Raw genomic sequence first — 12,490 nt, 5'->3', positions numbered from 1 at the left:
AATGTATACATTTGTGTAGTCAGTACCACCATAAAGATAGAGAACGATTCCAAACCTCTAGAAAGTTCCCCTCCCTGCTCTTGGCAAAAATTCCCTTATTTCCTACACCAGGCAACCAATGATCTGTTTCCTAACATCATATATTAATTTTGTCTATTCTAGAATTTATATAAATTAAATAATTTACTAGGTATGCTTTTGTATCTGGCTTCACTTGTTTAGCATGTGCTTTTAAAGATTCATTTTTATGAAATTTTTAAACCAGGAATTTAGCCTCGATGACTGACTTTGTCTTCAACCTAAGCCTGTGGCATTACCAGTGTCTATTTTGGCTTACTATGACCATTTCTAACTTTTCGAAGCAGCAGAAGGTTTACAAAAGAAAGGCTGTTGTCAGTATAAGAGAAGGGAAGTGTTTTTTGTTATGTAAGTTTCTCAGCACAGATTGACCCGGTTGGCATCATTGTGTTGATAATCCAGGAGGATATTCTTCCTATAAAACTTTTGATATTATAAAACTTTTATAGGCAGTTGTCCTAATAGTATTTTAGGTTTTTGTTTTTGGAAAACACTTCTGGAAGATGTAAAGGGTCATAACCAGAAAGAAGCAGTAACTCACCTGAGGGCTAATTCTTTGGCTGAAGTTGAGTCATCTGACCTTTAAATGCCCTCTGATAGAGCCAGATACTCTTGCAAAACAATGCTCTCTTAGTTTTCTTGTACCGCTACAGCATAATACCTGGGACTGCATAATTTATAAATAACTGAAATGTATTTCTCATAGTTCTGGAGGCTAAAAGTTCAAGATAAAGGTGAGGGTAGGTTCAGTTGTCTGGTGAGGTTACATCCTCTGCAGGAGTGGAATGCAGTGCGCTCCTTTGGCTGGAGAAGAAGAATAAGCTAGAAAACTAGCAAAACTAGCTGAAGGGCAGGTGAAGTCTCTTTAATAAAGGCCTATTCCCATTAATGAGAGAGGATCCCTCATGACCTAAATCATCTCTCAAAGGCCCTGCCTCTTAATACTGTCACATTAGCAAAACCTGAGTTTTGGAGGGGACACATTCAAAATAGCGCTCTTTGATTGGATAAAAATATATGGATGAATTTAACATGGATAGGTATATGCTGTAAAGTTTAAAAAACAATCATAGTTTGGCTTACTGTTTTCATTTAAGTTTCTGTGGCATGTGCTAATAGTTTAGGATAACCTCAGGGTAGTTTTGGTTCCACTTTTTATACAAATGTTGAAATATTCCATATCTACTTTTTCTTTTTCTTCCCTTCCTCCCTTCTTCCCTCCCTCCTTCCTTCTCTCCATTTCTCTTTCTCTTTCTTTCAACTTCTTTTAGCCCATTACACTTTACCCTGCATTGTCAAGGTGGCAATGAAGAGGAAGAGTGGAATCAGTGTGAAAAAGGTCCATGGATATCCTGCTGTTCAGAATGCATGTTGCTGAGCTATTACATTGAGGAGGGGTCTGAATTTGCCCACAGTAACCCTTCCCCAGTGTCTTTGGATAAAAGCCATAGAAGCTGAACTGGAATATCCTGACAGGCATGTAGAATTCACAGCAATTGTTCTCAAAGATCTCACCTGCCTAAGACGCATATGAATGCATTTCATTTTTCCTTTATTGGCAGCTACTCCAACATCCAGAGTCTATTTTGTTTTTTATCATCATCATTGCCTGCTGTTTACCACTGTATACCTTGCTAATGGTGTGGTTTCCATGGCTTGTTAATTTCATGGCCAAATAATACTGTAATTTATTGCACACTTTAATGTGGAAGCCTGAGACTCCATAAATTCTTATGCACTTTTCCCTCTTTGAAATATTAAACAGATCAGGCAAAGTAGTAAATTTATTTCAAATGCATTTGATAGCAAAACATCGATTAGGACTGATTGGCAATATTTCTTCTTTCAGCAACTGTCACTATTTTTAAAGATTATTTTAAACATTGAATATGAAGTTACTTAAGACAGGACTCAGTTCACTAGGATCACTTAGAACCATAAAGGGAAATTTGAGATGGCTATCTGTAGCTTATTCAAATATTGACTAATCAGCTCCAGCTTGGCTAATTTAATTTGTAAGAATTTATTTAGTATTTTATTAACTTTTGCCCTTCCCCCATCACTCTCATGAGAATGGATCATCAGAATCTTAAAACATGCTAAGTCACCTTCTAGTTCAGCAACTCTAACTAAAAAGCACTTCTTGCTTATCTAATATAACCTGCTTTTAGAATAACTGAGGCTTTAATTAGCCCTAAAATTAAAGCAAGTGAACAAAAAACAATACATCAAGGAGCCACTGAATTTTAGAGCTTGAGGATGAAGACTTTAGAATTAAGGACAAATCTATCATTTTAGAGCTAAAACAACTGAGGCCTAAAGTTAGAAGGTAGTTGCCCAGACCACGGAAAGGGATAGAAGACCAGGTTCCAAGCTGAGAGAGAGATGGGCAACACTCAACTGGAGCATTTCAAAAACTGAAATGTAAGCTCCGAGGGTTTGGGGAAAGCTGGCATCTGGCTACAATCTTGAGATTTCAGACAGACAGTGGGCCCAGTGGGCCCTGAGCTTCTGTAGTGGGCAGGGAAGATCACCATGTCTTCCAAAAATGTTACAAAATGCAGGGGCATGAGCAGTGAGTTCCATTGCTAAATTAATTCTGAGTTTAGATTTACCTCATACACTTGAGAAAGATCTTAAACAAGGGCAAAGTCCAAGTCTGTTTCTTTAAATTCATGCTCTGCATTTAGTGGTAGAGGCACTTAAACTCTTCAACTGATTCCAACACTTTTATTTTACTCTACGTTTAATTCTAATAGTCCTACAATTGAATTTTTTAATAAATGAATAGCTAGCATCACAAAGAGTGTAAAGGTCTGTATAAAGAGAGTAAGGATGGGAGTGTAGAACAGTGTAGAATAGGGTATCAATAGGAAGTGATCTTGGTAAATAAGAACAGCTATTAGAAATGAAAATATATTCAGTAGGAAATGAGTGCCTGACACCCTGCCCTACGCTTTGCATGTTTAGAAGTTGGTTTCTACGTCCCTGTTTTTTCCTCCCCATTTCCACCTTCCTCAGACCCTAGCCACCATAATTCGACTTCCTGTCTCTATGATTTTGACTACTTAGGTACCACATCCCTATATAAGTAGAATCAGTATTTGTATTTTTTGACTGGCTTATTTTACTTATAATATCCTCAAATTTCATTCCAGTTGTAATGTAGGTTGGAATTCCCTTTCTTCTTAAGGCTTAGTACTATTCCGTTGTATGTGTATATTACATTTTGACTATTCATTCATCTGTTGAGGGAAACTCGTGTTGCTTTCATGTTTTAGGTATTACAACTAATGTTGCTATAAATATGGGTGTATATACGGCCGGGAGTGGTGGTTCACGCCTGTAATCCCAGCACTTTGGGAAGCTGAGGCGGGCGGCTTACTGGAGGTCAGGAGTTCGACACCAGCCTGACCAACATGGTGAAATCCCATCTCCACTAAAAATACAAAAATTAGCCAGGCGTGGTGGCGCATGCCTGTAATCCCAGCTACTTGGGAGACTGAGCAGGAGAATTGCTTGAATCTGGAAGGCAGAGGTTGCAGTGAGCCAAGATCGCACCATTGCATTCTAATGGGTATGAGGTGGTATCACATACTGGTTTGGATTTGTGTTTCCCTAATAATTGGTGATGTTAAGAATATTTGTATGCTTCTTGGCCTTCTGTATACCTTCTTAGGTTAAAAGTCTATTCATGTCATTTGCCCATTATTGAATTGGGTTGTTTAATATTGTCGTTGTTATTGTTGACTTTTAGGAATTCTCTATATATTCTGAATATCAATACTTTGTTAAATATATAGTTTGCAAATTTCTCCCATTGTGTAGCTTGCCTTTCCACTCTGTAGATAGTATCCTTTGATTCACAAAGGTTCCTAATTTCCAAAAAGTCTAATTTGTCTGTTTTTTAATTGCCTGTGCTTTGGCATCATATCCAAGGGATCATAGTAGAATCTAATGTTGTGAAGATTCTGCCCTATGTTCTTTTCTAAGAGTTTCATAATTTTAACTCTTACATTTATGCCTCTTATCTAGTTTTAGTTAATTTTGTATATGGTATTAGCTAAGGCTGCAACTTGATTCTTTTTCATGTGGAAATTCTAGCACCATTTATTGAAAAGATAGTTATTTCCCCTTTGATTGGTTTTGGCAATCTTATAGAAATTTATTTCACCATGTTTTCAAGTGTTTATCTGGACTATTTTATTCCATTTGTCTATATACATAACTCTTTTTATGCCAGTACCATGCTATTTTGCTTACTGTCAGCTTTGTACCAAGTTTTGAAATAGAGGAAGGGTGGGCCCTTCAATTTTGTTTTTTTATTCCAAGATTGCTTTGGCTAGTCAGGGTTCCCTTGAGATTCCAAATTAATTTTAGGATAGGTTTTCCTATTTTTCCAAAAAATGTTGGGATTTCAACAGGAAATGCATTAAATCTGTAGGGCAGTTTGAGTAGCGTTAATATTTCATTTAAAGTCTGTTTTGTGTGGTGTTAATATAGTCACTCCTGCTCTCTTGTGGTTACTGTTTGCATGAAATATCTTTCTATCATTTTACTGTCAACCTGTTTGTGTCTTTGAACATAAAGTGAATCACTTTTAAACAGCACATAGTTGGATCATATTTTTAAAGATATATCTTGTCAATCTTTTTTTGGTTGGAGAGTTTAATCCATTTTTATTTCAAGAAATTACTGACAAGAAGAAACTTCTGTCATTTTGCTATATTTTTCTACATACATTATAGATTTTTATCCTTTTGTGGTTCCTACATTACTGTCTTCTTTTTTGTTTAGTTGATCTTTTGTAATGAAATGTTTTAATTCCCTTCTCTTTTTATTTTGCATATATTCTATCAGTATTTTGTTTGTGGTTACCATAAAGATTACACTTAATATTCTAAAATTATAGCACTCTAAACTGAATTTATATTCAATTTAAATATTTAAATTTAAATATTTATATTTAAGTATTAAGTATGTGTTCTTTGAGCACCTTTAACACAACTGTTTAAAGTCTTTGTATAGTAGGTCTGCCATCTGGTCTTTTTCAGGGATAGTTTTGTTGTTTCTTTCTTTTCCTCTACTATTTATTTTACACTTGTGATTTTTTGAATTGTTGAAAAGTGGACATTTGAATCTAATAATGTGTTAACTCTGGTAATCAGATTCTCCTCCTTCCTCAGAATTTATTAATTTTGTTGTTTGGTTTGATTTGGTTTTGATGATTTTTAGACTATCTCCGTACCAAGGATCAGACTGAGATGTAAACTTAAAATTTTCTCCCATCTTTTCTGAGTCTGTATTTTTCCCTGGGCATGCTTGATGACTTTCTAATATCTCCTGTATATGCAGTTATGCTGAGTGTCCTAGTATTGAATGTCTAGCTCCCAAAAGGGAAAAAAGAAGATAAAAATAAGTTGAAGGGTGGGAGGCATGGAGGCACCAATTCTTTAAATCCCTTGGAAGCTGCCTCTGTTCCAATGGAAGAGCAGCTTGTGACAATGGCAATGAGGTGCAACAATGGGTGTTCACCTCTATTTCTATATTTCCCTGATCAGAAGCAGCAATCAGCAAGGAAAAAAAAAAAAAAAAAAAAAAGATCACTGGCATTGGTGGAACAGGATCCTTATGGTCTACCCTGGTTCCCACAAGCTGTGTGCAAGCTGCCTCACTTGAACTACCTCCAGGCACAGGAATAAAGGGTGTGCGATAGGTAGCCACTGCTGAATAAATCTCAATTTACCATCCTTACCCTGGGATGTTCAAGTCTTTAGCAAACTTCAGAGTTATAAAACACAGTATTCCTTTTATAATCTGAAAAGGATATGTCCTAAGAGCCCCAGTGGATGCTTGAAACTGCAGATACTACTGGAGTCTATATAAACTGTTTTTTCGGATATGATAAACAAGATGGCTACTAAATGACTAATGGGTGGATAGTGTATACAGTCTGGGTATTCTGGACAGTGGAATAACTCATGTCCTGGAAAGGACACAGTAGATGGCATGAGATTTCATCACACTACTCAGAATAGCATGCAATTTAAAACTTACGAATTGTTCACTTATGAAATTTCCTTTTAATATTTTTGAAACCATACAAAGTGAAACAACAGATAACTTGGGGCTACTGTAGTTACATCAGACAGAGTCAGCCAGTGCAACTGTCCAGGTGGGAAGACAGATTTCTAGTGCTTTCTATTCCACTGCCCTCCCAGGATCCTTTCTTCAATTCTATTTTTATACTTGATCTCAGTATGATGCATCATATTTTACCTCAACACTATGTACCTCATAGACATATTGTGAAGCTTGTGCGAGAGTAAGCAAGCAATAGAGTTTGCCTTGCAAGCAGTTTTAAACTGTTTCTGGAACAATCTAAGGTAGGAGAAAAAAGACAGGAAGAAGAAAATATGGGAAAAGGCAGTCAATTTCACAGGAATCTCTTGCCTGTATTTGTGGTATCCCTTTTTGAAGCTAAATATATAGAGATTCAGAACATTGCACCTATGATTATTTTTAAACATGATTTGATTTTTTCTGTTCCATTAGTTATCCATGGCAGCATTATGTCATCTTCAATTTTAATAAGCATGCCTGTCTTGTTTCTACCTGCGTTATTAATACAAACGATGATTGAACTGATGACCCCAATTTATCAAGGACATGTTAAATATGCTAATTAATAAATGTATTAATTTTGGAAAAATTTACTGAAAGTGATGGTTAAATATTCTTTTTGAAATTTGTAATTAAATATTGGTTAAATTTTTTTAATAAATTTGTAGTTTTAAAAAAAATGTTTCCCTAATATACAGTACCTCATCCCCTAACAATGTCAGCAAATGAAGAACTTCTGTATATTGGTGAATGCATGCTAGTCTATATATTTTTCTGTAGGTATGATTGCACGGAGGGTAACAATATAGTTTACTGGCCATGTCCTATCTCCAGTGAAACTGTAGTTTCTATTGTGACTCAGTTGGTCCATTAGATCAGATTAGAGATGAATTTTTAAAACTCCATGTCTCTTTACAATTACTTAGCATAAGTAATCCAGGCTGGCCAGACCAAATGACTAGTTTTGCTCTTGATATAATCTTTCAGACATAACTTTGAAGTCTTTGATATGGAGATATTTTAAAATAAGTTTAACACATGCATGTTCTAAATACAACAGTGTTATTAGAGATAAAGTTTTGCACCAGATCATTCTTTTTTTAATATTCTGGCTTACAGAAAGACTTGCTTTTGATTTCTGTTTTATTTGATGGATATTTATGACCATAATAATACATTTAAAATTTTATCTCATATCTTTTAATCTGAATTAGCACTAGAGATGGTGATATGTATGGAGGCTGTGATATAAATATAGCTGCTAACTTCAAAGAATATACAACCTTTTGGAGAGCACAGACACATATGTAGTAATCATGGAAACTGCATTTGTTTACTAAATAAATTGTTAGTGGAATGGATAAAGTACTATAAAATCCTTGAGTAGCCAAAGACGATTTAAAGACATGTGCAGTTTTTAAAGATAATTTTTAAGAGCTAACTCTCAACATTTTTCCAACTGTCCATAGAAAACCACACAGTATAAAAAAAGGCATGGTTTTTACCTTCATATATTTAGCATTTTGACATTCTGAGCATTCTCATAATGAAATTAAATCCAAAAAAGGGTCTGTCTTTATGATCTCTTGAAATTGTCCTCATTTGTCCCTAATATTTTTCATAATCACTATGGTGGCACTGAGAACAGGAAACACCAGTGATATTAAAGTTTCATAAAGCGAAGAATATTTTAGGAATACAGTGTTTCCAAACAAACAAAGTTCTTTCAAAATAATTTCAAATGAAGCATAAATTATTTTTTGCTTGTTAAAAGGCAGAAATATTTAGATTGAGTTAATGAATGGTAGACTTTTAGAATGGAGAGTGTCCTTAAAATATCTAGACCTGTACTTTTAGTAGACACTAGCCAGATGAGCTATTTATATTTAAATAAACTTAAACATAAAATTAAAAATTCAGTCCTTCAGTCACAGTAGCCTCATTTCAAGTGTTTGTTAGTTGCACGTGAATAATAGATACTGTATTAAACAGTACAGGAGTTTTTCATTTATCACAAATTTCTACTGAGCAGTACTGGAGATAAACTTAGGTATTTATAGAGAAGAAAACTGAGGCCCAAGGACATAATATAACTTTCCCAAGGTAACACAGCTCTGTTTTTCTAAACACAGAATGACACAAAGGAAACAGTAACAAGGGATAAAAGAAACCCAGTAGCTTCTGGAACTGTCAAAGTAGAGTTTAACAATGCACACTTAGCTATTAACAGAGTTGAATCTCCTGATCATTAGCAAGACCTACCTCCCTGAATTTGGACGTTTAACATGTTACACAATCAGTTTTAGAAGCAGAACACATTTCAACAAACTGTTGCCAGCTCCATACTTGCAGCCATTGCTGTACTTAAAAAATTATGTTTATTAGTTTAATGTACAGGGCACCACTTTGAAATGTAGTGGCACATCCTGCCCCAGAGAGATCGAGAAATCTTATGGGGGGTTGTGCATATTTTAAAAGGTTGATTTTTAAATGCATCACACAGACATCCAGGTTTTAAGAGATTCCTGCTATTGCTTAATCAAACTGTGAAATCTTTTCTCACCTTGCAAGACAGTCCCTGCATTTTCATTATTTTGTTGAAATCCAAATATTATTTTTCCATTCTCTAACTTGTTTTTATCACAGTGTGATCAGCTATTGCCAGGGAAGGAAAGGTTAGATTTATCAATCAAAGTTCACTGCAGGCCCTCGAAATAATTGAACCCTCAGGAGAAACAATCCTCATGTCTTCTCTTTCTGTTGTTTCAATATCTTCATAAAAGTCATTTCAATATATTTGGTCCTGGAGCAGAGGTTCTATGAAGTGCTTATCTTTCTTATAGGTTCAGAAAGCCTGTGAGTCCGTGGATAGAGAGGAATATGGAGAGAGAGTGAGGAGAATGGAGAGAGACTTACTGCTGAGGAAAGGACACTCTTATAACACCTCCTTGAGGCTGGGAGGCCACAGACACCCATAATTGAGCTAAGAAACCTTTTGCACAAGCGAGGAGATGAATACCATGAAGTCATGTCCTAAATTTTTCCTCTAGAAACAGAAATGTCCTTATTTAATTCGCCTCCTCCTCCCACCCCAGAAAAGGGCCAGGAGCGTCTACCGGGATGGATTATCAGCAGAAACGGAAGGAAAGATGGTTGACGAGTCCAATCTGCAGCGGGGAGACTGAGAAACTGAAGCTGGCTGGTGTCAGGCAGGCGTGTCACCTATGTCGGCAAATAGTAAGACATTCTGGGAACACTAAGTACTGGTCAAAGAGGGCTCGTATAACCCCTTCAGGCCCCAAAAGGAGTGAGGAAGGTAAGGCAGAGAGGGGAAGGGGCCATTGATGGTATAATAATCATGATGGGATTTAATTCCGGAAAGGCCACGCAATAGCTTCTATCGGTTCAATTTTTTTCTGTCCTATCCGTTCCTAGTGAGCCTCAGCTCACAGCTTCAAGGCCCCCTCTGCCATATGGGGGACTGCTGGTAAACATGCTGGCTTCACTCTGCTCTGTAGTAACCCAGATGGGAATCTTGACTCTATGTTGAGGTTTTAAAAAGAAATTCCCCCAGCACTTTGGGAGGCAGAGGCGGGTGGATCACAAGGTCAGGAGATCAAGACCATCCTGGGTAACACAGTGAAACCCCATCTCTACTAAAAATACAAAAAATTAGCCAGGCGTGGTGGCGGGCACCTGTAGTCCCAGCTACTCAGGAGGTTGAGGCAGGAGAATGGCGTGAGCCTGGGAGGTGGAGCTTGCAGTTAGCCGAGATCGCACCACTGCACTCCAGCCTGGGTGACAGAGCAAGACTCCATCTCAAAAAAAAAGAAAAAAAAGAAAAAAGAAATTCCCTGCACCCATGCACCTAGAGATGGGAGGCTATCTTAGCCTGTTTTGTGTTGCTATAAAGGAATACCTGAGTCTGGGCAATTAATAAAGAAAAGAGGTTTACTTGGCTCACAGTTATACAGGTGGTACAAGAAGCATGGTGCAAGCATCTGCTTCTGGTGAGGGCTTCAGAAAGCTTCCACTCATGGTGGAAGAAGAGAAGGAGCGAGCATCACATGCTCAGAGAAGGAGCAATAGAGATAGAGGAGGAGGTGCCATGTTCCTTTTGATAATCAGATCTCATGGTAATGAATAGAGTGAAAACTCCTCCATTACTGGGTGGACAGCACTAAGATGTTCATGAGTGATTCACTTCCATGACCCAAACGCCTCCCATGAGGCTCCACCTCTAACTTTGGGAATCACATTTCTACATGAGATTTGGAGGGGACAAATATTCAAATTATATCAGTGACATACTTGTGCTTTGCATCAGCACAAAGCTGCACAAATATTTCCCTTAATTTTCTCTGTCTCTTGTCTCCCATCTCTGTGTCTTAGCCTCTCTTTGGTGGCTTATTCATGACAACTTCAAGTTCATTTTCATTTTGTAATCCTGGAAACAACACCTGTCTTTGACTTAAGAAGACGCTGGCCTTCTACATCAAGTGCTTGTTATGTTTCCACAGCAATACACCTCATCCTAAAAGGGTTTATGGGGCCAGTTCTTAAATATATCATGGTTTCCCAATCCCTATATACATTGAAAGCTCTTCCTTGGTAACTGCTCCTGGCCTTGGTGTTCCCTGTGCTCTGCTGGTCTCATTTAGAAGCCATTTTTCTGTCCTTGCCTGGTGTTGTCCTCCTGTAGTGCTTAGGTCTGCCCTACCTTGGCTCTCCCAGGAGCAGCAGTCACTGCTGGGTGGTGCTCTAATTAGATGCTGCCTCACCTGACAACTTAGTCTCTCATCAGAATAACTATGCCTCATAACCGTCTTGATAGGCTCGGCGTAAGAATTTATATCTGCTGTACTAGGGCCCATGTAGCACAACCACCAGAACCCTTGGCTCCCAATGACCAAGTGGATGATAATTAGTGGTTACATGGCAGTGTTCCATCCTTCATTATATAACCTTTAAAGTGACCCAAAACACCTTTGCTAGGACCTCAGTATTTCACTAAGCATAGTGATACAGTTCTCTGAAATTTTAAAATTTATTTCCTTCTAATCCATAGAACATAGAGCATAAGCATATCACCAGGGCTCTGGAGGAGGGATGATCTGAAAATAGCTTTATCTAGAATCGTTACTCTCAGAGTATACGACTTCTTACTGAGTAAGTCTCAGAATACCTAGATTTTTTTTTTCCCTTCAGTTACATCCTGGGAGGTCCCTAAAAAGAGATCTTAATTACTCATTGTGGTTGGGTGACAAATAACCTCCCCCCTCCCCCCCACCCCACAAAAAGAGATATCCACATCCCAATCTCTGGAAGCTGAGATTGTCACTTTTATTGGAATAAGAATCTTTGCAGTTGTGAATCTTGCAGTGGTAAATCTTGGGATGATGGGTTATTCTGGGTTATGTGGGGGATCCCTAAATTCAATCACTAATGTTCCTGTAAGAACGAGGCAAAGGGGGGTTGAAATGCATAGAACAGGAGAAGGTAATGTGACCACAGAAGGGGAACCTGGAGTGATGTTTCCTGAAGCTAAGGAATGCTAGCAGCCTCTAGAAGCTGGAAAAGGCAAGGAATGAGTTCCTCCTTAGGGCGTCCAGATGGAGCATGGCCCTACCAACACTTTGATTTGAGTCTCATAACATTGACTTCTGACTTCTGGTCTACCGAATTGTGAGAAAATAAATAGTGTTGTAAGCATCTGGGTTTGTGGTACTTTGTTATGTAAATCACAGGAAACATAAACACAGTTTTAGTTATCTTTTGTTGCATCATAAACTGCCCTAAAATTTAGTGGTATAAAATAATAATTTATTATTATGTCTCACACTTCTGTTAGTTGACTGGGCTCAGACTGGCAGTTTCTGACTGTGGCCTTTCATGAAGTTGCAATCAGATGTCCATTACGGCTGGAGTCATCTAAAGACTCAATGTTTTGGAGTATTCATCATCATAGTATTTTTGTCTCATCTATTATTTTGATGACTTTGTACACATACATGTACATTAGTAACCCTAGCTGTTGTAACATTAAAAGATCTCCTTTCCAAACGCCACCATAAACACATATTTTTCTCTTTAGTTTTCGGTACCTTATGTGTTTGCTTTCCCAGAAACAAGTTCACAATGTTATTTTTAATAACTATTCCATTGTGTGAATATGTCCATGTTTATTTAATAAATGTTGAATTTTTATACCAAGTAAAATCTCTTTCAGGCCCCCATGCATAAGTTCTATCCTTATTTTGTCATTTTTCAGTACCCAAGTTGTTCAGTT

This window comes from Chlorocebus sabaeus, chromosome 12 (genome assembly GCF_047675955.1).
Source record: "Chlorocebus sabaeus isolate Y175 chromosome 12, mChlSab1.0.hap1, whole genome shotgun sequence".
NCBI lineage: Eukaryota > Metazoa > Chordata > Mammalia > Primates > Cercopithecidae > Chlorocebus > Chlorocebus sabaeus.
The sequence above is the reverse complement of the archived record's forward strand: the minus strand, read 5'-3'. Positions refer to the sequence as shown.